Here is a 22,804-nt window from a genome sequence, read left to right as displayed (position 1 = left end):
AAACCACTTTGACTTTACAGGGACATTTTGGGAGGACTTCCCCTAACCTGCTCTCTCAGCCAACACACATTATGGCACCCACAGCCACGTGATTTGGGCAGATCTTATCTTCTCTGTGTCTGGCAATACCCAAACTGGTGGAGAGATGATGGTCTTTAGATTAGGGCAATCTCTTGCTGTTACATGGAGACAGAGGTGTGAGTGCCAGTGCTGGCCCACTGGGAAACAAAGCCCTCAGAGAGACTTTAATGGCCTTCTGCAATGATAATAATAATAATAATAATAATAATAATAATAATAGATTTTCCCTTTGTAATATTGAGCTACTAGGATGGGATTCTCATCTAGCACATAAAGAGATAATGGATTTCAGGCAGAGACTGTATTTCTGTTTCCACCTATTGCTCTGAAGAGCTTCTAGAACTTTCTACCTAATCAGAGCAGATCGTTGAGTAATTAATATCGGAGTGGTGCTGACCGTCAGTTGAAAGCTTCCTGGGGACAACGGCTGGTCTCTGTGCATCTCAGTGCCCCCTCACACCACTCTGTGCATCTGTGTAGTGCGTACTTCTGGGTCAACTGAATTCATTCTCTGCAGATTTTTCTACCTAGAAAACGTTAACAATTCATATTTGACCCTGATGTTCCTTGTTGAGAACTCTGTAATGCCTTCTTCTGGCTAGAGCATCAAGTTTAGGACCCCTATCTTGTCCCACGAGGCCTTTTGTGTTGGGCTTACAGTCCGCCAGTTACGCTGGTTCCACCACACAGGTAGTTGACAGCCAGTCTCCCTTCTGACCGGCCAGGTCTGTGCCTTTCCAAGTTGCTGAATATTTAGAACATTACTCCTACTTATATGGTCCCTGCCCACCTGTCAGCCATGCCAGCAGTCACGCTCTGACTTTATTTTCCTCTGTGCTGGGTTCCAGGACCCCTCCAGCCCCTCATCATTCTGTGTCTCCTGCTGGGAAATCTTTGTAGTATTTCTTCACCTAGTAGTTAATCTTTCTTCGTCTTTTCACTTTAGTAGTAATCTCAAGTCTGCAGGCACTTTCCCTGAACCTCTGCTCCAGTTAGGGGTCCCTTTAGTAAACTCTCAAAGCACACTACAGTTTCCTTTAAGCATTAATCAAAACTTTAATCAAATGATGATTTAAGTAATTGTTTATGATAGTCTCCATGAGGCCAGGAAACTCCTCTTGTTCTCACAGCACCAATGTTTGCTACATAGAAGATTCTTAATAAATATTTGATAGAGTGAAAGAGTAAATAAGAGCTGGGGCCAAAGTAGCATGAATAATCAGCATCTTTTTCTAGAACTATTGAGATCCTATAAATAACCCTTGTTGAATAAGAAGAGTTTGGATTCAAGTGCTGCTTGCATACTAACTTCGGCTGTGTTTGAAATGCAATCTCTGAATTGTCTTAGCTCTATTTCAGCTAGACAGATCTACTTGGACTATTTAAGGGCTCTGCTTTACCCCCCCCCCTTTTTTTTTAAATTCCGTTTGCCCCTACCTCCTAATTGCATCCTTAATCTCTGAGGTCATGGTCAAGAATTGTTGAGTTTCACCCACATGCAAAAATTGTGTGGAAACCAACCTGGAAACAGAAATAAAAGAGCTTATTGAATTTCTTTTTGACTCTGTATCTTGACTTCTTTTGGAGCCTAGGATTTAAGTATATGTTAATCTGTATTTTGTTTGTCTAGATCAATTATATTTTCCCATATGAAGGAGTCCTTTTGAATAATATAACAAAGCAGAATTGGCAATGCTGTTGCCAGTATATCTTCTTCTTTTTCTCAAATTTGGCTTTAATTAGTTTTATGGCCCTTCAAGTAGTCATTTCTATGAATGTAGCCTGTACTCTCTGACTCTACCAACTACCAGCCATTTCATTCAACATTAAGAGCCAAGATAAATCTCTTCATTAAACCTTAAAACACAGTTCCAAATACTCAACTAATATTCTCCAAACCAAACCAAACCAAACCAAACTAAACCAAACACATAGTAATTTTTTTTCAGAATGGAAAACACATTCTTCTTTGGGCACTATCAATGTTCATTTTTATTTATTTTTTGTTATTTTTTTAAATTTTATTTTATTCAAATTCAATTAATTAACATATAGTGTATTATTAGTTTCAGAGGTAGAGTTCAGTGATGCGTGGGTTGCATATAACACCCAGTGCTCAATACATCACGTGTCCTCCTTAATGCCCATCACCCCACCCTCCTGCCCTCCAGCAACCCTCAGTTTGTTTCCTAGAGTAAGAGTCTCTTATGGTTTATCTCCCTCTCTGATTTCGTCTCATTTTATTTTTCCTTTCTTCCCCTATGATCTTCTGTTTTGTTTCTTAAATTCCACATATGAGTGGTATCATATAATTATCTTTCTCTGATTGACTTATTTCACTTAGCATAATACCCTGTAGTGCCAGGATGCCCAGGTGGCTCAGCAGTAGAGCATCTGCCTTTGGCTCAGGGTGTGATCCTGGGATCCCAAGATCAAGTCCCACATCGGGCTTCCTGCAGGGAGCTTGTTTCTCCCTCTGCCTGTGTCTCTGCCTCTCTGTGTCTCTCATGAATAAATAAAATCTTAAAAATAAAAAAACCCTGTAGTGCCATCTGGGTCATCACAAATGGCGAGATTTCATTTTTTTGATGGCTGAGTAATATTCTACTGTATATACATATACCACATCTTTTTAATCTATTCATCTGAAATGATGTGTTCATTTTCTAAGGTTTTTCCCAAGCTGAGATGGTTCCCCCGCCCCCCAATGTGTATACCTTTGGAATCATTAGATAAAGTCAAATTCCCTAAGCAGATTTTAATGTAACCATATGGAGGATAAAGAATGATGGTGAGCAATAGAGAATAACATTCTTCTTAAAGAGAGACAAAAGAGGGGAGCTGGCTTTTCCCTCTGCCCCCTGCCCTGTCTCAAATAAATAAATAAAATATTTTTTAAAAAAATCCAAAACTTAAAATGAGAGTATTTGGTGATAGAATTTATAGGGAAATGATTTTGTATGTTTCTCTGTTTTCAAAGCTATAGTCTAACTATCAATGTCAGAATGCTTTTGGTTATAAATTTTAAAAACTCAACCAAAAATGATGTAGCTGTGAGAAACATCTGTATCCCACACTACAAAGTATTTGGAAGTTTGGTGGTTCTAGATCCCTTTAGTTTGGTGTTTAGATGATATTATCAAGGTCCCAGTTTCTCTCCATCTCCCCCCTCTAAGGCATTGACTTGTCTTTTGGCTGAATTTTCTCATGGCCCCAAGATGGCTGTCATTGTGCCCACGCTCAAATGCAGACAGCAAGATCCAGAGGAATCTTGTTTCCTCTTGTGTGTCTCTTGTCATCAGTAAGGAACACTTTGCATGAGTTCCCAGCATATTTTGCATCTCACTGTTAGGGGGATGAAGGAAGGCACAGGGAGAAATAACAGTTTAGTAGGCAACAAAAAGTGTGTCGCAAAATTGGAGTTAAACATGCTAAGCACAGATGGGCTTTCCTAGGAGAGAGGGGTTGTCTTATATGCATGATTATTGGCAATATTTGGCTTCAGTCTTTTCCCATTTTCACAAAGGGATGAAGCAATTTCTTTTTTGGGGGGGCATGAAAACCAGGGAGAGAAGGGCTGTTCACAGAAAAATGAATTTTAGGTGATAATTCAGGTGATTCTCTTTTCTTTCTTAAGCTTACTGAATGAGACAGGTAAGAATCCGATCTAGTTTCTATACATCAACCTCTCTCTGAAGCAGAATGAAGAAAATGCTTGAGAAGCTTATGGGTTTCTTGGTCCTCCTGTAGGAGAAGGGATAAAACAGCAGCAAAATAACGGGGGTGGGGGGGTGGGGGGGTGGTGGTGGTGAATTGTGGCATAAAGACAGGAGGAGTGCAGATGACTATAGAATCCAGAGATGCAAAGGCTGCAGTGTCCTTAGGTGGGTTTTTTCAGGGTCCACCACTCCCACCATCCTCTCACACTGTGAATCTCCCAGATTCCCTGGTTTTGTCCTGAGAGGGGATACTCATGCATTTCTCTTCACTTTATAATGACCCTAGTTCTTGAAAAATGACTAATAAAGGCAAAAAGAAAAGCTACTGTGAGAAAACCCAAAAGGGAGTAGGGAGAGAGGGGAGAGAAGAAACCTCCAGCACCCAAGATATTTCCGAAAAGAAAAGGTTAGTAAGCTAAGGGAAATTTGGTATCAAATTAAAAAAAAGTCTATTTTCTTTATCTTCTTTAAAAAATATCTGTTATTCTGGGGTAGAAGTCAAATGGTTTAAAGAGAGGAAATGGGATATAAGATGGTGAATTTTCTCAATTTTGTCTTGAAAGAAAACCGTCTGATACTCAGTACTCAAGTGGTGATTACATTCAAGTCATTTAATTTTGCGCTGTTTTTTTTTTTCCATCCTTGGATTCTCTATTCCCCACACAGTTTTATTTTTAAAGCCTTTGTACAAGACAAAGTGACCAAAGAAGAGCTGTTTTTTTTTTTTTAAAAAAAAAGGGTTTGAAGTTTGTTTGCTTAACAAAGTGTTTGCAGTCATAATTAGGTTGCATATTAAAGTTCAAAACCATCTCGTGTTGGAAGTGACTGAAAATTGTTACCATCTGATGACTTTGTGGGCAGAGCTTTCACAAACGACGCTGCACGCACGGAGGAATAAAGACCCAATTTCTGGGCATTGCCCCGGGATGGATCCAGGGTCTGGGCAACACTCAGACTGCAGATTTCCCATAGTGGCATCATGGATCTTAAACCCAACTGTCATGCTGCTGTGGCCTTCATCTGTTGGCGTCATCCCAACTTGAGTCAGTTTTATTGCTATTCTCATCTCTTTAGAGCTCTCTGATCTCCAGTCCACCTACCTATCATGGGACCAGAGGAGCCATGACCAGCCCTGGGTGCAGCTCTGTAACTCTCACCATGGAAAATCCATCTCAAAGCCAGGTTTTCTGGGGGAGAGAGAGAAAGAGAAGGAAAGAGAGAGACTGGTTAGGGTGTCCGGGATGAGTCAGCTCCTCATCTGTTGTGTTGAAAGGCAAAACTGTCTTTAATTTTAACAGTGCCCCACTTCCATCTTCACTGGCATATGAAGCCTATTTGGGAACAGAAAGAGAAGTTTTATATGCCACATTTCAAACATCTTGCCTCAGGCAGGAACCTTACCGTTTCTGGGACAAAAATCTCTTTGTTGGTCTCCACACCTGAGTCTTTTATTTCTACTTAGAAGAAAATGGAACAATAGAAGCTTGTGTGTTCTGATGATGAGCACAAGGCAAGAATTAAGAGCTAAAAAACCCTGTGATGGGACATAATTATGCATGAGCTAAGTTCAGATGACCACGATGTTTGGAGCTACCACAGTCACGGTGTTTGCTGAATATAATTTCATGTGTAGTTTCGGGTCTAAAATCACGAAACCCAGGTTTACACTGAGTAAGAATGAGGATGGATTTTTTTAAATATTCGAATCATAATTTAACTTGTATCAACTTGAAGGTGGATCTTGTTTATTGTCTCATTAATCTTGAATATTGGTGGCTGATCCCACTGATTTTTTTTAGGATATTCCGTGTGAAAGGCAACGTTTGCTAGTGTACCCATTCTGCTTAATAAAATAAACTAAAAAAATGGGGTCAGAATTTGGGAGAAAGCCAACACAATGACAAAAGAAACAACTAAGTCTTTGGTTTTGTGATTCAAGACACAGAACAACTTTAGACAAAAATAAGAAGGGTAAAATATAAGTTTGACTTTACAATGAGCAGAATGTTTTGGGGGAAGGTAAGGTAGAGGGAGCACATCGCTAAACAGAATTCTTCAGACTCTTCTAGAAACGAATTTTGGAAGATTTATTTGAAATCTACATCAAAACCAGGTGCTTTCAGCAATCCATAACAAATGAGCATTATCCCTCTCCCTTCTTACCCTATGATAACAATAACTGGAAAATGGCAACAACTGGACATTAGTCATTGTGACACTGTGTGCACGGACCCCTGCAGTATAGATGGCGGATGCATCACTGTCCTTGGAGAATGGAGTCAACGTGAACCAGTGATACCACAGTATATACTAACTTTGCAAAGTGACGCATTATTCATGAGCATCTAATAAAAGTCACTAGGATCTGGTCTTATGGAAATAACACAGCCACGGGGAGAACTCCCAAGTCCAGTGTTTACTGAGATAATATCCCTTAATTCAGTGAAGGTTTAAAATGACAAATGGGATTTGACATCTTCTAAACCAAACTTCATTACTTTGTTTAATCAATTTGAAGTGTTTGAGTGTTTATTGCTTTTTAATATATTACTACCGCATGACCCTAACTCAAAAATTAAATGTATTACATACTAGCCAAAAAAAAAAAAAGTCCCAAATGTTTCAAAAAGAATGGTTTTTAGTGATATTCTACAGAGAGATCATGAGATTAAAATGCCAGGCTTCGAAGAATGGTTATAAGGATGAGTTGTTATACCTCTGGGAAAATGTGTCTGAGGCCCGTGAAAGTTGCAGATATTGAAATCTCAGATATCTATATACTCTGTTCTTATAATCATTCACCACTCCCCTGCGATAGATTCCAGCTATCTGGAATAGCTGGAATGTGACTCTTGAGTCAGAGCTCTAGGATTGAGATAGCCAGACAAGCTCCCCGTTGAATGGATTGTTTATTTGGAAGGACTAAAAGAGAAATGAGTTACATGGCAAATGAGTCCAGGGAACATACATTGACCCAACTCTTTAAACTCAGAATCAAGAAGGAAAATCTGGTACTTTGTTAATCCACCCATGAATGACTACCACGGGACAATAAAGTGATCAATGGGATTAAACTGAGTGAAAAGTCTATTGCAACTAGTTGATCAAATTGGCTGAGTATGGTACTGTACAAGTAGGAAACAACACTGTATGTTCCTCACACCTAACTTTTACATCTGTTCTGATAGATTTTCTTTTTTTTCTTTTCCTAAACAGTATCTTTGGAAGATCCCTCTCCAGTTCAGGGCACTTCTGGCTGGGTCAGTGTCCAGCCTGAACAGTGCCTAATAGAGTTGCACCAGTTACTTTTTTAAAAATATTTTTTTAATTTATATATTCATGAGAGAGAGAGAGAGAGAGAGAGAGAGAGTCAGAGACATGGGCAGAGGGAGAAGCAAGCTCCATGCCAGGAGCCCGACGCAGGACTCAATCCCGGGACTCCAGGATGACGCCCTGACCCAAAGACAGGCGCTGAACTGATGAGCCACCCAGGGGTCCCCCTATACCAGTTACTTATGGCTAGTGTGCATCCTGATTGGTCAATGTGCATTCTGTTCTAGCTGGTAAACATACTAAATATCACCTTCACCTTCTGATATTAATGAACAGTCATGCTTTCAGTAGTGAAAAATTTAGACTTTGTCTAATGTTAAAACTCTAATTTCTTCTTTTTAAAAAGATTTTATTTATTCATGAGAGATACAGAGAGAGGCAGAGACATAGGCAGAGGGAGAAGTAGGCTCCCCACAGGGAGCCTGATGTGGGGCTTGGTCTTAGGACTTTAGGACTCCGGGATCATGACTTGAGCTGAAGGCAGATGCTCAACTACTGAGCCACCCAGATGCCCCTAAAACTCTAACTTCATACCAATTCAAATTTTTCTCCTTTCCACACCACCAGGCTCAATTCAGTCTATGAAACATGCAAGAAATACATATAGATTCTTTACTATTTCTTCACCTTTCCTACTATTCCCAGGTATGTTCTATTCCTGGCTCCTCTAGGCTAGAGAAGAGAGAGAAGAATATAAGGTGAGGTAAAGAGAAAAAAAAATCTTACTTGGCCATTGCTGTGTTGCAATCTGTCAGGGAGCCTCTCCATATAACAGGACCCCAATTATGGATTCTTTCTCTGATAGGGTACTGTCTTGGGTACTCTGGATGGGCCCATCAGCCTCCTCCTACATCGCTTTGAGTACAAGGGGTTGGAACATGAAAACTATACTTTCCATACTTTTTTTGCAGGTACATTTCTTGATGTGAATTCATTTTTATCAATTGAATTTACTTCTTGGATATGGAAGGCAGGAATGAGGTGGGGATCATCTTTCTGAGGTTTGGGACTATGGTTTCTAACAAGGAAGATGGTGGAAACGTGAAGCTTTCCTGCAGTAGTGTTTCTGTGCCTATCTCCACATTCTTGTATGTAGAAAAGCGGCGATGGATGTGGCTTTCACTTCTAGCTCAAGTGATGGGCTCAGAAATGCTAGCTCCCTTAGTGGGGCAGTTCTGTATCCATCTATACGCATCACTCCAGGAGGTTTCCATCTTCAGTTCTAAGATTTTGCAAGCATTTGTATTGACTGATGCAGATGCTTTTGTGGGTTTTTGATGAGACCACTGCTCTCTTCCCCAGAATAACTCCAACATTACCTTTCCTAGAGCAGGGGATGGTCCTCTGGCTGACTGCTTGCCATGCCAGCCCAGCTTCTCCAAGTGACAGGGCACCCATGCAGACTTTCTATTATTTAGACTTTTCCAGGTAAGAATGGATACCAGTCTCTGTATTGCAGGAAATGCAGGCCAAATTTTCCCAAGAACTCTGCAAACACCTAGGCTCTGTCCTGGATCTCTGTTTAAAGAATGTATGAGAAAGGGTTAGGAAGTGTGTGAGTTGGATAAGATGTCAGCATCCTTTCCTGACAAGACCCACACTCTGTATAAACAGTCCTTGTAAAGGCCCTTTTCGTTCATCTTGAGTTAAGGGAAACACCATACTCTCCACCAACAATGCCCTTCAAAGAAATCCTCCCGGTCATATATTTCTGATTATGATAAGGGCTACTTCCTTGGCAGGCGCTGTAGAGCTAGTTTAACATCTCTCTTTAGAAGGTGGGGATAGTTGTCATCTATGACCTCAGTTGAAAGGCTTTGGGACCTCAATTGAAAGGGAGGTAACAGGGGGATGGTTCTCACTTAGCATCTAGTTACACTACTCTGGCTGGTGTTCCCGACTGAGGCCAGTACCCTGCTTTGAGGGTTGTTTGGGGAGGGGGAGGCTGGTGGCCAATTGAACAGTTAATAAGAGTGTCTTCAGCAGCTTTGAAGTGGAACCACCAACTTGGAACAACCTTTTAACCAAATCTCTTACCGTTAAAACAGTGTTTATTTTCCATGCTCATTCCCATTACAAGCTTTGCATTTTAAAATTTATTTGCTGTATTTTTTTTTTCATGTTTGCATTTTTTTTTCCTGAAGAAGGTAATGGTAAAATCTGAAATGGAACCCAACAGACAAGAGATCTTGAAGGTTTACTAGTCATTTAAAAAGTAATGTGGCTGTATTTTGTTTTTATTTTTTATTTTTTTAGATTTTACTTATTTTAAACAGAGAGTGCACAAGTAGGGGCAGAGGGAGAGGAAGAGAATCTTAAGGTTCCTTGCACAGAGCCCAGTGCAAGGCTTGACCTCATGACTCAGAAATGATGACCTGAGCCGAAACCAAGAGTTAGACGCTTAACTGACTAAGGCACCCAGGTACCCCATAATGTGGCTGTATTTTAAAAACATCTCAAAATGAAACAAACAAAAAGACAGAACCCAGGAATATTTGTTTTGAAAAAGAATAGGCTAACAAGGAATTCACATGTGTGTGCTTCAATTTCCTAAAGTATAAAATGAGTGATTAGCGAACCAAATTCTCTTCCAGCCCTGACAGCACATGGCTTTCTAGGAGTCAGCAGAACCAAAATGGCCAAGCATTAGCTCCTCAAAGGAAGCATTGCTCAAAGAGCTCAGATTGGCTACAAACAAAATACCCAAATGAGTTGAATATTTATGTCTACACAAACACCTGCATACAAATGTTTATAGCAGCTTTATTCATAACTGACAAAATTTAGAAGCAACTAACCTGTCCTTTAGAATGTGAATGGATAGATAAATTGTAATGCATCCAGGCAATGGAATATTATTCAGCACTAAAGAGAAATGAGCTACGGAGCCATGAAAGGACATGGAGGAAACTTAAATGCATATTACTAAGTGAAAGAAAACAATCTAAAAAGACTGCATACCCTTATCATTCCAAATATGTGACATCCTGGAAAAGGCAAAAGTTCAAATATGTAAAAAGATCAGTGGTTGCCAGGGGTTAGGGGTTAGGAGTTACAGAGGAGGGATGAATAAGCAAAGCACAAAGGAATTTTTAGAACAGTGAAACTTTTCTGTATGGTTCTACAGTGGTGAATACATGTTATTAAACATTTATCAAACCCATCATTTCACTAAGAGTGACCATTATGCAAACTATGGACTTTGGGCATTAATGATACATCAGTATGGGTTCATCAGGTATAACAAATGTACTATCGTCATATCGGATGTTACCAGCTGGGAAGGTTGTACGTGTGTGGGAGATCATCTGGGCTATATGAGAACTCTCTGTATTTTCTACTCAGTTTGTCATGAATCTAAAACTCCTCTAAAATATGAAGCTTATTAATTAACGATATAAACAAAACATAGTTAAAGCAGCATTAACCCATATTTTTTCCTTTTTTTTCTTGTTTTCAGAGGTAGAATTTAATAACTCATTAGTTGGCATATAACAACCCAGTGCTCATTACATCAAGTGCCTTCTTAATGCCCATCACTTAATTACTCCATCCCTCTACCCAACTCCCCTCCAGCAACCCCGAGTTTGTTTTCTAGGCGTCAGCATCTCTTATGGTTTGCCTTCCTCTCAATTTTCATCGTGTTTCATTTTTCCTTTCCTTCCCCCATGTTCATCTGTTTTGTTTGTTGGTTTCTTTTTTTAAAAAAGATATTATTTATTCATGAGAGACAGTGAGAGAGGAGAGAGAGAGAGAGAGAGGCAGAGACACAGGCAGAGGGAGAAGCAGGCTCCACTCAGGGAGCCCGACATGAGACTCGATCCAGGGTCTCCAGGATCACACCCTGGGCTGAAGGTGGCACCAAACCGCTGAGCCACCTGGGCTGCCCTGTTTTGTTTCTTAAATTTCATATATGAGTGAAATCATATGATAGCTGTCTTTCTCTGATTGACTTATTTCACTTAGCATAATACCCTCTAGTTCCATCCGCGTCATTTCAAATAGCAAGATTTCATTCTTTTTGATGGTTAATATTCGTTTTCTCTCTCTCTTCACACACACACACTCACTCACACACACACATGCACACATAAAACACATCTTCTTTATCCGTTCATCTGTTCATGGACATCTGGGCTCTTCCCATGTTTGGCTATTGTGGACATTGGTGCTATAAACACTGGGGTGCATGTGCCCCTTCAAATCACTATTTTTGTATCCTTTGGATAAATACCTAGTAGTGCAATTGCTAGGTCATAGGGTAGCTCTAATTTTTAACTTTTGAGGAACCTCCATATTATCTTCCAGAGTGGCTGCACCAGTTTGCATTCCCACCAACTGTGTAAGAGGGTTCCCCTTTCTCTGAATCCTCACCAACATCTGTTGTTTCCTGACCTGTTCATTTTAGCCATGTATGAGATGGTATCCCATTGTATTTTGATTTGTATTTCCCTGATGCTGAGTGATGTGGAGGATCTTTTTCATTTGTCTGTTGGCCTGTCTTCTTTGGAGAACTGTCTGTTCAGGTCTTCTACCCATTTCTTGACCGGATTTTTTGTTTTGGGGGTATTGAGTTTGGTTGGTTCCTTATAGATTTTAGATACCAGCCATATATCTGATAAGACATTTGCAAATATCTTCTCCCATTCTGTAGGTTGCATTTTAGTTTTGTTGACTGTTTCCTTTGCTGTGCAAACGCTTTTTATCTTGATGAGGTCCCAATAGTACATTTTTGCCTTTGTTTCCCTTGCCTTTGAAGATGTATCTAGCTAGAAGTTGCTGTGGCTAAGGTCAAAGAGGTTACTGCCTGTGTTCTCTTGATTTTGATGGGTTCTTGTCTCACATTTAAGTCTTTCATCCATTTTTTAATTTTTGTGTATGGTAGAAGCAAGTAGTCCGGTTTCATTCTTTTTGCATGTGGCTGTCCAATTTTCCCAACACCATTTGCTAAAGACACTGTCTTTTTTTACCCTGGATATTCTTTCCTGTTTTGTCAAAGATAAGTTGACCATAGAGTTGAGGGTCCATTTCTGGGTTCTCTATTCTGTGTCCATTTTTGTGCCGGTACCATACTGTCTTGATGATTACAGCTTTGTAATAGAGCTTGAAGTCTGGAATTGTGATGCCCCCAGCTTTGGTTTTCTTTTTCAACATTATTTTGGCTTTTCAGGGTCTTTTCTGGTTCCATAGACATTTTAGGACTGTTTGTTCCAGCCCTATGAAAAATGATGGTGGTATTTTGATAGAGATTGCATTAAATGTGTAGATTTTTTTGGGTAGTATAGACATTCTAACAATATTTGTTCTCCCAGTCCATGAACATGGAATGTTTTTCCATGCCTTTGTCTTCCTCACTTTCTTGCATAAGTGTTCCATAGTTTTCAAAGTATAGATCTTTTTTACCTCTTTGGTTAGGTTTATTCCTAGGTATCTTACAGCAATTGTAAATGGGATCAATTCTTTGGTTTCTCTTTCTTCTGCCTCATTGTTAGTGTATAGAAATGCAACTGACTTCTTCAGTGCATTGATTTTATATCCTGCAACATTGCTGAATTCCTGTATCAGTTTTAGCAATGTTTGGGTGGAGTCTTTTGGGCTTTCTACAAGAGTATCATGTCATCTGCAAAGAGTGAAAGTTTGGCTTCTTCTTTGCTGATTTGGATACCTTTTATTTCCTTTTTTGTTGTCTGATTGCTGAGGCTAGGACTTCTTGTACAATGTTGAACAACTGTGGTGATAGTGGACATCCTATTACATTTCTGACCTTAGGGGGAAAGCTCTCAGTTTTTCCCCACTGAGGATGATATTCTCTGTGTCGTCCATGTTTCTTGAGAAACAATTACATATTAGGTAAAATAATTTGTGATAGTCCATGTTAAAGTTAAGACTATTCATGCATCACAAAAGGGTAATGTAGCCTGACAATCTTTAGCCAAATGTTTTCATGAAACTTATGTGAAAGAAATCAAGGAAGCCAGATATTAACTGAATTCAAACCCAAGGTTTAACAACTCCTTACCATTTTTCCCAAACTGGAAGGTTAAAGATGAGCCATTGGCTGACATCCTAAGGTCTTATATGAAGAAGTAGCAATCACCTTATTTGAGAAATACAAGTTGAACTTTGAGCATGACTATCTCCCGAGTAGCAATTATTTGAATGTTGGTTCTTGGCTTATAATGTTTATGATGAAAACATGGTGGATCAGGTAATGAATTTTTAAGACTTTAATTTACTTCAAAGAGTCATGTTAAACTGTTCCATTTTCTGTTGGTCATATCCACTCTTCTCTGAGATGAATTCTTTCTATTACAATCCAGTGGATTTGGTAATATAGAGCTTTAGTCTCTGTCTCCAGTTCTGTCAGATGTTCTCAAGATTTAATGGAAGATAGATGAGTTTATATTTTTACAACTTCACTTTTATCCATTTAAATGACAATTGTGAGCATGAAGAACAGGGTTTTGAGAGTAATCAATTCAAGAGTAATCAATATTCAAAGTATTTTTTAAGTGTATAGCATCATGATGCCCTCTAGTGGCTAACCCACAAGAAAAGTGCCTCAAAAATCTCAGGAAATAGAAATTCTTCCTTTCTATGAATGGAATAGTGTATCTATTAAAGTACACTGTTATCTTTGATTTCTTTAATAAAAAGCTGTAGGCTTTATGTTTAGTTGCCATTGCCTTATTGACTTAGTACCTCAAAGATAAAAACATGTTCATAATAATTATTGTGTCAAAAACATTATAACCATCGGAGTGAGACCAATGGATAGGCATGGTCCACTACAATGGGTTTATCATCTTAGAGTAAAGGAATACACCTCTGAGGGACAATGAGAAAATCCTTCTGGGATTGATTGATTTGTCACTGTTGGTTTTTTTCCATCATTGAAATGGCTGCCTTGGATTCCTAGGGAGTTAGCAGTACTGTTAAAAAAAGAAAAGAACAAAAAGTAGGCCCAACTGAAAAGAAATCGGAAATTGATAATTGATCCTATTTGGTAAATGACTTATAGGAGTTGTTTCTACATTCTTCAGTTCCCAAGAGCAGCTGTCAGACTGTTTGTGTGCGTGTATTATTATAAAAGATGTTTTATAAGTCTGAATAAACATTTAATAAAATTAGCCGAGGTCTTAAAGTTGCTTTTTCTTCTAAACTTCAGATAGTTTCAAGTAATTAAAAACAAAAATGCTTATAAATCGTTGATTTGTACATTTTCCTTTATTCTATTGAAACTGACCATGTTATTTACATACTTTTGAAGACATCTTTTAAATGATTTCTTCTGGATAATAAGTCACAAGCTTTACATTCTTATGTCCTTCACTGATAAATCTATGGTTTTTCAGATAAAGTTCCATGAGGATACATCCCTTTAAAGGAAAAAATTTTTTATATAAAGCTGTTTATATGACCTGACAGACATTAGTCTATGATAGCACTGCTTTTTGGAAAGTAACTGAAGCATTTTCTACATAATAAACTCAACAAATATTTTTATTAGTCTCCCTCCATGCGCCTACCAGTCTGTATAATAAAGTTAACTAATTGTTGGCAGTTGGCACTGAGGAGAAAGATTGAAAAACTTATTACAACATACAGCTTGATAGATCTTATGTCCTGCCATTAAGTAGTAAGAACTTTTCAAATTTCTTTCCTTTTTACCACATCAAACATTCTAACCTCTAACCATCCCCATAAAGAAAGAATAACAACAACAACAACAATAATAAATGCCAAAGAATCCACCAAAACCAAACAGTACACCCCCAACCCCCTCAAAAAAGTAAAGATCTAGGGGCTGGCATTAGGAAAAATAAAATAGGATTGCTGTTCGAAGGTGAAATCTCTCCTTTCAATGCTCTGGTTCCCTAATTTGTAACTTATTCCTAACAGTGGTTACCTTTTCTCTCCAGACCCATAGGACTAAACGTCATTTCTAGCAATATATCCATCATCATAAAATTATCCTCTCATGAACTTATTTGTCAGATTCACAGGTTTGTTATAATGTACTTTTACCTGCTGTCCACAGAGCCTGTGTTCTCTTTCCTCTTTGCTTATTCTAAAGCTAATATATTAGTGATCTTCAACTTTTCCTTTCACTTTCTAAAGGCACTGTGAACTCATCCAATCCTTTGAGTATTAAATCTGCAAATAAGTGGGTCTTGCACACACTAGATTCAGACGCCTTAGGTTTATAGGATTCTTAGAGAAGCCCAGTCACTTTCAAGCGATCCAAGGGATACCTGAGCCTACTTTTCTGAGCCTGCAACAGAGTACTTCTTGGTTCTGACCCTGTCTTCCCAGTATGCTCCAATTGGCCAAGAGCCAAGGCTAGGCTGGAGTTCCTGGGATCCTTCAAGGGAGGAATTAATTAATCTGGCCGGAGATTAATCCAAACTGGAGATGGTAAATTTCTTCAAATTTTGCAACCATGGCCTGAGGCCTTGCAGGGGCAGGGTGGAGTCTGGAATGGGCATTTTAACCCCTGCTTCCTGAAAAGGGAACTAAAATATATGCAAAGCATTTTGAGTTGTCTTTACCAAATGAAAAAATTTTAAAGGAAAGGATACAAACCTATTGCCCAATTTGGTTTGCACTAGACTGGTCAAGTCAGGGTACTAATCATAAAGGTGTAACTTATATCCACAAACTATTTTTCTAATTATATTGATGTTTTAAGGGTCTATAGTTTTAATTTCAATGGAGTAACAGTGAATCATATTTTAAAGTACCTAAAGTGATTTTAGGTTTTGCCTGTTAAGGAGAACCAAGCAAAGAACAGAGGCAACTATTAACAGCAGAATGAAATAATGAAGCGATATTCTGATGTTAATGTCCTCCACAGTGTCAAGCTGACACTTATTTTCAGAAGAGACTTCGGGAAATTGGGATGCCTGAGTGGTTCAATGGTTGAGTGTCTGCCTTTGGCTCAGGGTGCGATTCTGAAGTTCCAGGATCGAGTCTCACATTGGGCTCCTTGCATGGAGCCTGCTTCTCCCTCTGCCTGTGTCTCTGCCTCTCTCCATCTCTCATGAATAAATAAATTAAATATTTAAAAGGAAAAAAAAGAAAACATTTTGAGAAATAAAAGGTGTTGGGGGGGTGGAAATAATCACATATTTCCTGAGTGCTCTGTATCCTGTTTTAAAAATAAATACCATTAAAATGTCCTCATTTATGGTTTTCACTTTGAATGTATCAATGTACTTTTATTTACCTTGTTTTTGAATATTATCAGATTGGAAAATTTTTTTCTATATGGACTGTTTGTATTTCTTCTTTTGTCAATTGCTCAAGTATAACCTTTGTATGTGTGCATGTGTGTTTTAATTGAGATATTTGTCATTTTCTTACTGATTTATAAGATTTCCATATATTAAATCTACTAACCTCTGGCATTTACTCTGCAAATAATTTCCCCTGGTTTATTGTCTTTCAGTTTTTTTACATGGAGTTTCTTTTAAGTACAGAAAAAAAAGATTTTTATAGTCATACTTATCAGCCTTTTCATTATATTTTTGTCTTTGATGTCATGCATTGAAAAGTTTCTCTCTCCTAAGACCATATAGCCACTTGTATTTTATTCTAATATAATTATAATTTTATTTTTTGCATTTCAATCTTTAGTCCATCTGGGATTCATTTTGGTAGCTGTATGTTGTAGTAATTTAACTTTATGTTTTCTCTCTTTGGTTAGCTGGTAGTCCTAGCCAGTTGAGTAATCCATTTTTCCTTTGGTTTGAATGTTAGTTCATCATGTATTAATATCTTATATCTTTTATTAATTTTTTGAAAAATTAATTAATTAATTAATTAATTAATTAGAGAATTAGAGCACCGTAGAGAGAGAGACAGCAGGAGCAGGGGTGAGGGGCAGAGAGGGAGGGAGAAGTATGCTCCCCTCTGAGCAGAGAGTCCAATGACACCTCAAGGTTGGATCCCAGGACCTCAGGATCATGACCTGAGCTAAGGCTTAACTGACAGCCACCCGAGCGCCCCAACATTTGATATCTTTTAAAAACTGTTTATTAATGTCCCTGGATAAAATAAAAATCTTAGCATTTTGATTTCTTCTTCCTCCCTACTCAGTTGACTTACTGCCCTTATTTCTATTATGGTTTAATAGTCATTTATTTATGCTCTGACTCTTGATATTTGCATTAAGTTTACTAAGTATTTTTTGACTTTGTTCTTTGTATTAACCTCTAGGCCAGTTGGCATGTATTTTCAATTAAAAATATCATAAAGAATAAGTGATTTCTTGTCTTTCTTTATCCTCATATCCCCAAGAATAGTCTTGCTTTTGATTTTATACCTTAGAAACAGTAGAGATGAGTACAGAATTTGGGAATTTACTGTCATAGGGATGAAGACAATGATAACTGGAAAGTTTTCCTTTCCTAAGAAACTGGTTTTGTTTATTTCTCCACATGAGGCTTGGGGATTTTTTTTTTTCCTTTGAAATTCAAAATGTTGACCCAGTTAAGTCAGTTCATGAATTTTACCACATACTTTGTAAACGTTTTAAATCTAAAAATCTAAATTCTAAATCTTCCCATGGTTCAGGTCAAAGTTCTTCTGTAGGTTTTTATGTTAGCTTTTTGTCCATTTGCTGTATTTTCTTCTGGAATTTAACCTATATTTTTGGTGAATATTATAACTTATATAGAAAAATTTCTGGGACTATTTTTCATATCTTTTCTCTTTCATCTTATTAATCTCTGAATAATTGAGTTTATAGGATAACTTTTCTTCTAATTTTTTGACAATTTTTTTCCTGTTGTTTGCCCCTTATTGTTTCTTCTGGGCTCTCAGCAGCTTAAAGGCTTATTTCTAGTTCCTATTGCCAGTGCTTGGCCCAGGAAAGAGAATGATTAAAGTATATTGAATTATATTGCAATAAAATTGCTCAAATATAAGATGTGAAAAAATATTAGACATAATTTTCAGTGACAACAGTAAGTATATCTTGGTGTAAAATAACTAGATATAAGCTAGATTAGCTGTCTTTTCAGAAATTATGATATCATATACAAGAATTTTAGCCTAGAACCTCTAATATTATTCAGTAACTTTAAAATCAAGCCCAGATCATCCCCAGCCACCAGGGACACAAGTGAAGTAGGAGTAAAAAGATATGTATTAAAATACTGAAATAATGACTAATATTTGCTGAGCCTTACTGGTGGGAAGGACCAAGCCAAGGGCTCTACACACATAATCTCATTTAATCTTCTCTACAAATTTGATAGGCCTTGTATTTGCTGATGAAGGAACTGAAGTTTAGAAGATCATTTGCAGAAGGACAGACAGCTAGTAAGTAACTGAGCTCGGATTTGAGCCCAGGTCTGGTTAATTCCAAAGTCTATGATCTAACCATTGAACTAGAATGAACAGCTTTTCCTTTTTTCCAGGCTTCCCAATGCTGAGGTTCAGTAACACTGCAATATTTCTTGGCTCCATATACATAATGCCTTTTTAAAAAAACTTTCCAGAACTCTGATTAAGCTGCATAGAATCTGAATCTTTAAGATTATAGGCCATGAGGGGCACCTGGGTGGCTCAGTCAATTAGGCATCTAACTTTTGATTTCAGCTCAGGTCATGGTCTTGGGGTTATGGGTTTGGGCCCCAGGTTGGGCTCTGTGCTCAGCTCAGAATCAGCTTGAGATTCTTTCTCCCTCTCCTTCTGCCTCTCCCTCCACTTCTGTGCATTCTCTCTCTCTCTCTCTCTCAATAAAATCTTAAAAAAAAAAAAAAGATTATAGGTCACAAAATGGGAGATTTAACCATAATCTAAAACTAGTAAAGCCAAAGTCACAATTCTATCTTCATTACATTTGCTTTTAGCCACATAATTAAATACCCATTGTTTGCAGTGGCTACAAAGAAGGAGAAGTGGGACGTGGTTCCTACCCACAAGAGAGTTACAGTCTGGTTGTACAGGTCAATATAGAAAAAGATATCACTTCATACTACTCCTTTTAAAGCAATTAGGGGCACCTGGGTGGCTCAGTTGGTTAAGCTTCTGACTCTTGGTTTTGGCTCAGGTCATGGTCTCAGGCTTGTGGGATTGCAGCTGCTTTAAGGAGTGGCAGTGATCACAGATTATGAAAAGGATGAAAAGGAAAGCAGTATGGTGCATTAATTTAAAAACTGAGTTCCTCTTGGATGAATTATTAGCTCTATGACCTTAGACAAGTCCCTCTAAGATCATTGTTCTCATCTTTTTAATCGCTGCATAAGATCTCTGCATCTTTTTAATCTCTGCATTTTATATTAAGTACTCAATAAATGACAGTTATTAGCTTTAATATGAATTCATAGAATGGAGTGGGCTTTTTTTTGTTTGTTTTTCTTTCTAGCATTTATTTTGACTTCCTTTGGTAACAATATTAATTGTTCTTCTTCTATCTTGGTGTAATTGTCAAGAAAGTCTCTGTGCTAGTGTAAGCAAGTCGTGGACATATGACTAGACTAAGCCAACCAGACTTTCACTGGGGGACTTTGAGTCTTGAATTAATTGATGCTCTGAAGAGACTGTCCATTGATTCCTGCTGCCTGGACCTCTAAGGGCTGCCTCAGTTGCTATCTGCTCTTAAACTTGGTACTTTAACCACCTCATGTCCTATTAAAAACCTCTTCTTCAAAAAGTTGGCCAGATGAGGTATTGTTTACAACCATAGAAACCTGTCTGTTACATCTGCCCAATCTTTTTCCATTCTTGTGTGGTTGGTTCATCTTTAATTTACTCCAAGATCCTAAACTTTCCTCTTGAAAATAATTTTATAGTCATTCTAGGCATCTTCTATATTGTCTTACACTTCATTGGGAAGTGTATTCATTTTCTCCAAAATGTTCCTGGGCAAATCTAAATCCGTGTCATCTGCAGTATCCTCATTCATAACAGAGTATAATGAATCTGTCTTCTCCATGACATGGTGCATCTATGCTGCTCCTCTCTGCCTGTTCTCTAGACTGAACATGCCCAGGTTTTTCATCTGTTCTCATAGGGTTTCATTTCCAAGCCTTTTATTAATTCAGTTGCCCTCCTCTGAACTCCTTCCAATTAGCTAGAAAGCAAACTCTATCCAATAATATCATGTCATCATGGAGACCATGGAGGTCACATCCTGGCTAGAAGGTAACTGGGTAGCCTCACAGGCATGAATTTTTTCTTCATGCCCAAGGTAGTTGTGAATGTGCTGGATCTCCTGCCCAGGCAGACCCTGAGCATGCAACAAGTGAGGCGCGGTCAGCAGGCAGGTACCCACGTATTTAGGGGAAGAGTCATTGCTTATTTGAGCAGCACTAATCAGTTCAATTTCTCTTTGTGGCTACTTTGAACTGCAGCCGTCTTCCCAACTCAAAACACCAAAGCAGGGTGATAACTAACAATTATTGGGTGCTAACAATTATTGGGTGCTTATGATGTGCTAGGCATTGTGCCAAATGCTCAATTTGTGAACTCATTTAGTTTCTTCAATAACCCTTTACATGGGGCTTTTATCTTCATTTTACAGATGAGGAAACGGAGAGTTCTATGGGGCCCAGGTCACAGGCTAGGAGGTGATACAGCAGAAATTTGAAGTCCTGGATTGGAGTGTAAAGCTCATGCCTTTAACCATAACCTTCAGTAGTTTGAACACTCAAGAGGAACAGGCTAGAAAACATTGGACAAAAAATTAGGAAAGGTATGTGCCTTTTCAAAAGGCAGAGTCTTATAATTTGTGTAGCATTGAAAAATGAGTTTGTGGTTAAAAAAAAAACAACCTATGAGAAATAATTTATGCACATTTCTCCTCTTGGATATTAAAAATGAATATTCTATATTGAAGGCTCTAAGACAGCATAATGAAGAAGAAAGAGCAGCAGCAGTTCCAGAAACCTTAGACTAGGTCAGATGATCACCTCTGCTACCTACAGTTTGCTGTGCCCATAAAAGTTGTTTAATCTCTCTGAGACTTTTTTCTTTTTTCTTTCTTCCAGTTTCATTGAGTTATAATTGACATATATAACATTGTATAATTTCTAGATTGTACAAAATAATTCCTTGATATTTGTATATATTCCAAAGTGATCACCATAGTAAGTTTAGTAAGCATCCATCCCTTTACATGGCTATAAGATTGTTTTTCTCTGACGAGAACTTTTAAGATCTACTCTCAGCAACTTCTGAAAATACAATACAGTGGTGTTAAGTTGAGTCACCATGCTGTACATTACACCCTCAGGACTTATTCACCCTTCACCAATCCCACCTCCTACCTCTGGCAAGCACTAATCTCATCTGTTTCCAGGAGTTTGGTTTCTTTAGATTCTACATGTAAATGAGGTCATAAGCTATTCGTCTTTCTCTGTCTGATTATCTCACTTAGAATAATGTCCTCAAGGTCCATCCATTTGTTGCAAATGGCAGGATTTCCTTCTTTTTTATGGTATGAGTTTATTTTCTTTCCTATGAAGTGAACAGTCATTATATGAATGGTTTATTAACTGTTTTCTGTTCCCCCATTCTATGTATGTAACTCCATATTTCATTCTAACAAAGCAAACAAAACAAGTGGCTCTACTTGGAACTCAAAAGATATAACCTTAGGTCACACTATAGTTTTCAAGTTTTACAAAATTTTAGAGGAAGCCAAGCAACACTAATGCACTTTTTCATATTCTTATCTTAGTAAGGTTATCTTAGTTAGAATTGTCTTTTTTTTTTTTTTTGGAATTGTCTTTTTTTTTAAAGATTTGATGTCTATATTTTAGATGCAAGGAAATTAATCTAAGTATACATTTCAATACATTTTTATATTTATTTAATTGATGCATAGTTGACTCACAAGTTACATTAGTTTCATGAGTACAACATAGTGATTCAGCACAATGTGTGCTATGCTCACCACAAGTATAGCTACTATCAGTCACCATGCAATGCTACTAAATAGCACCACTGACTATATTCCTTATGCTGTGCTGTGCTTCATCCCCATGACCCCATGACATTAATTCCATGATTGGAAGCCTGTACCTCCTTTTTTAAAAAGATTTATTTGTTTACTTTAGAGAGAAAGAGTGCAAAGTGAACACAGGGTGGGGAGGGGCAAAGGGAAAGCAAGAGAGAGAATCTCAAACAGACTCTATGCTCAGCAGAGACCCCAAGGCAGGTCTCCATCTCACAACCCTGAGATCATGACCTGAACTGAAACCAAGAGTCAAACACTCAACCGACTGAGCCACCTAGGTGTCTCTGTGCCTCCCATTTTTGACAAATATATATAATTGTATATTTACCATTACAATCAGGTTATAGAACATTATTACCTCAAAAATATTCCCTTTTGCACTCTGCCCCCAACCCCAGCTCCTGGAAGCCACTGATCCACTTTTGTCACCATAATTTTGTCTTTTCTAGGATGTTTATAAATGGAATCACAGAGTAGATAGTCTTTGTGTCTGACTTCTTAAATTTAGGAGTCTAAATTTAGAAGTTAGGCTTTTAAATTCTTTTATGGCTTATGCTTTTGGTGTCATAAAAGAATTTTTTTACTAACTCAAGATGATAATGATTTTCTCTTGAATTTTCTCCCAGAAGTTTTATAGTATTAGTGCTTACTTATTGATTTAGGAAACATTTTAAAAAATATTCTTAAAAGATTTTTATTG

The sequence above is a fragment of the Vulpes vulpes genome, chromosome 1, assembly GCF_048418805.1.
Source record: "Vulpes vulpes isolate BD-2025 chromosome 1, VulVul3, whole genome shotgun sequence".
NCBI lineage: Eukaryota > Metazoa > Chordata > Mammalia > Carnivora > Canidae > Vulpes > Vulpes vulpes.
This window is presented reverse-complemented; position numbering follows the sequence as displayed.